Genomic DNA, 3,808 nt, shown 5'->3' with positions numbered 1-3,808 from the left:
AAAAAATTGGTGTTGTGCTGTTTTCATCATTAGTTTTGTAAGACCAATCGAATACAAACATTGAAAAATGGAAATAAAACCGTATAGAAAATGTGCAATAAAAGCACGGAAGTGTAAGAAAGAGAGATGGAAACTTGCTGCGTCTCACTGGGCCAGCTGAAGCTCACAGCCAGGCAGCAGCTTTGTCTCTCACCAACATGTGCCTTTCTGCAAGTCTGGCATTGCCAATGTGCAGGAAGGACATTTAATAAACATTTGAGCAAGAACATTTTTGTGCTAATATCTGATTAATGTGGATTTTTCTGACCTACCGTATTTCATTGTAACCTGTTCTCATAGCCCACAGTATGTTTCCTGTGGAGCTGAGATGTTACTGCCATTATAAGCTGTGTTACCTGCACCTTTCCCCCTTTCTATGTTGGAACCTTGAGAACAGTCACAACATGATTGTGTTAATTCTTTGTGTCACTTGCCTGGTGAAAGACCTATGTGGGCTGCTCCTCTCGCACACTGGCCCACAGGGGGGGAAAAAGCTTGTGAAGAGTTCTGGGACAGAACATCTTGCCTGGGGACAGTGAGATGGGTCACTTCAAGGTACAATGCCTCTTAACTATACCCAAAACTATGCAGACAGAAAGTGTCCACAACGACCTTCAGAAAAGAAAAAAAAATAAAGAGAAAAAAAAATCAAACCATGCTTGGAAAGAGGAATCATCTTTTGGTTGTGGAAAACACTATCTTCTTCAGATGATGTACTAAAATCAAAACTAACAGATGATGCTATGTCTGGAATAAGTGGTTATTTGTTAACAGATGCTGGTGAGGCTGCAAAGGAAACTCCTGTTCACTGTCACTGGGATGTAGAATAGGTCGACCACTATGGAAAGCAGTTTGGAGATTTCTCAAAAAAACTGTAAGAACTAGAGCTACTCAATTGATCCAGCAATCTCATTACTGGGAATATACCCAAAGAACAAATACAAATTCTACCAAAAAGACACACGTAAACCTGTACACCGCACTTCTATCTAATATGAAAAGTTGGCATTATTTAAAATGTGTTTGTGAAGAAAATTTCACTCCATAGGTAGGGATGAAGAAGAACATTCTGCCTAAGGTCAAGAGCCACACCACACCTAATGGCAGCCCCGGGACAGGGCTGGGAAGCCAGCCAGCACCAGCGTCTGGGGCACATCCAGCCAGGTGTTGGCTGAAGCAACAGGTGCCCTGGGGAAAATGTGGAAAGGAGTTACTTAGACACAGTTGCTGATTCTTGAATTTCCTGTTTTTCCCAGGATGTCTTTATCATTTTCTTTCCCTCTGTCTATGTTTAGACACATGGCCCTCAGAAGGTGGACTTGTTGGCTGAAGAATGAGGAATTCATTACTGTCCTTGATCAGGCAGAGGGAGTTATGTAATTCCATAAACTTTCATATTGATGATGAAATAAAAAAGAACTGAACAGCTGGAGAAGCACATTATAATTCAAGAATAGAAAAACTCAATATCGTCAGGATGTCAATTCTTCCCAAGGTACAGATTCAATGCACTTCTAATCAAAATGGAAGCAAATTATTTCATGGGGGGGGGGGGGGGGGGAAAAAAACCATAAGGGGAAAAAAAAAAAGTAATTCTAAAACTTACATGGAGAGAAAAAGACCTTGGAATAGATAATCACGATATTGAAGGAGAGCAAGCTGGAGGAGACAGGCCACTACTCCAACTTCAAGACTTACTGTAAAGCTACGGTGATCCAAGGCAGTATCAATATTGATGAAAGAATAGACGTGGTTTAATGGAAACAAGGCGGAGAGTTTAGAAATAGAGACACATCAATGTATTTAATTAATCTTTGATGAAAAAGCAAAGGCAACATGATGAAACCAAAGATTGGTTTTCTTCAGAAAGTGGTGCTGGACAACTGAATATCCACATGTAAAAACAAATGAATCAGATCTTACTCCTCACCAAAAATTAAGTCAAATGAATCAAGACCTAAATGTCAATTACAAAACTATAACTTTGGAAATAACAGGGAAAATCTAGACTCTCTTGGGTTTGATGATCTCTAGAAAAAAAAACGCCAACGTTACAATGCATAAAAGAAATAATATGACAAGCTGGACTTGGATTAAAATGTCACATTTTTGTTGTGTTAAAGCCACTGAAAGGGAAGACAAGACACGGACTGGAAGAAAATATTTGCAGGAACATATTTGAATAATGAATTTTATCCAAAATATACCAATATTCTTAAAACATAATAGTAAGAAACAAACGACCCAATTAAAAAGTGAGCTAAAGACTGTAACAGGCATCTCACCAAATAAAATATACAAATAAGAAATAAGCATTTGGAATGACGCTCCATATAATAATCCTTAGGGAAAGGCAGTAGTGAGCTCCCACTGCACATCTATTGGAATGACCAAAAGCAAGAACATGGTCACCCACTTTAATCACTTGGTCCCCATCACATAATTAGAGGGTGCTGTGGGCTTTAACTCTGCAAGCTTGGTGTGTAAAGAGTTCGACATAGATATGATATAGTGACTAGAAGTCTTTTATTTATTTTGAGAGGAAGTCTGTTGCCCAGGCTTGGAGTGCAGGAGCACAAATTACCAAACAATAACCCAAATCCAGAAGACTGAAAACGTCAAATGCTGTCAAAGACGTGAAGCAACAGGACCTCTCATTCCTTGTTTATGGCACAATCACAGATCGCTGTACCCACGAACTCCCGGGCCCAAGTGATCCTCCCACAATCAATCTCCCAAGTAGCTGGGGCCACAGGCGGGCACCACCATGCCTGGCTGATTTGCATTTTTGTAGAGATGAAGTTTCCCTGTGTTGTCTAAGCTGGTCTCAAACTCCCGGGATCAAGTGATCCTCCCATCTCGGTCTCCCAAAGCACTGGAAGTACAGGCATGAGACACTGCACCCAGCCTGGCAGTAAGTATTCTTACTGTGACTTTTAAAAGTATTCTATTGTAACTTAAAAAAACTCATGCTGACATTTATCTTTAATGGATCCAATTACTTACTTTATAGTAATCAAGGAATCTTTCTGATACTGTTCCGTTTCCAAACTGTACCACGTAGCATATAGGTTTTTTTTTTTTTTTTTTGCACTTATTATTTTGATATGATGTAGTTTTTAGGAGAGAGCTTTTTCTCAGTTTCTCTTCTTGGTTCTTTACACCAAAATAACATTAGAAATTGTGAAAATCTATTTGGGCATGGCGGTGCATGGTAGTTCCAGTTACTAGGGAGGCTGAAGCAGGAGGAGTGCTTGAGCCCAAGAGTTTGAGACCGGTGTGGGCAACATAGCGAACCCTTATCTCTAATTTTAAAAAATAACTGAAAAAATTTAGAATTCTAAATTCTCTAAGAATCTGTATTACTAAGGGATGCTAGTGTGTTTTCTAAGTTATTATTATTATTATTTTTTGAGACCGAGTCTCGCTCTGTCCCCCTGGCTGGAGTGCAGTGGCGCGATCTTGGCTCACTGCAAGCTCCGCCTCCCGGGTTCACGCCATTCTCCTGCCTCCGCCTCCCGAGTAGCTGGGACTACAGGCGCCCGCCACCTCGCCCGGCTAATTTTTTGTATTTTAGTAGAGACGGGGTTTCACCGTGGTCTCAATCTCCTGACCTTGTGATCCACCCACCTCGGCCTCCCAAAGTGCTGGGATTACAGGCGTGAGCCACCGCGCCCGGCTCTAAGTTATTTCTTTGAAAGTATACTTTAAACTCTTCATCTAAATGAAGAATGCAGTTCTGGAAGCAGACACTCTTAATAAGTATATG

Source organism: Rhinopithecus bieti, unplaced genomic scaffold (assembly GCF_001698545.2).
Source record: "Rhinopithecus bieti isolate Rb0 unplaced genomic scaffold, ASM169854v2 scaffold_36166, whole genome shotgun sequence".
Lineage (NCBI taxonomy): Eukaryota > Metazoa > Chordata > Mammalia > Primates > Cercopithecidae > Rhinopithecus > Rhinopithecus bieti.
The sequence above is the reverse complement of the archived record's forward strand: the minus strand, read 5'-3'. Positions refer to the sequence as shown.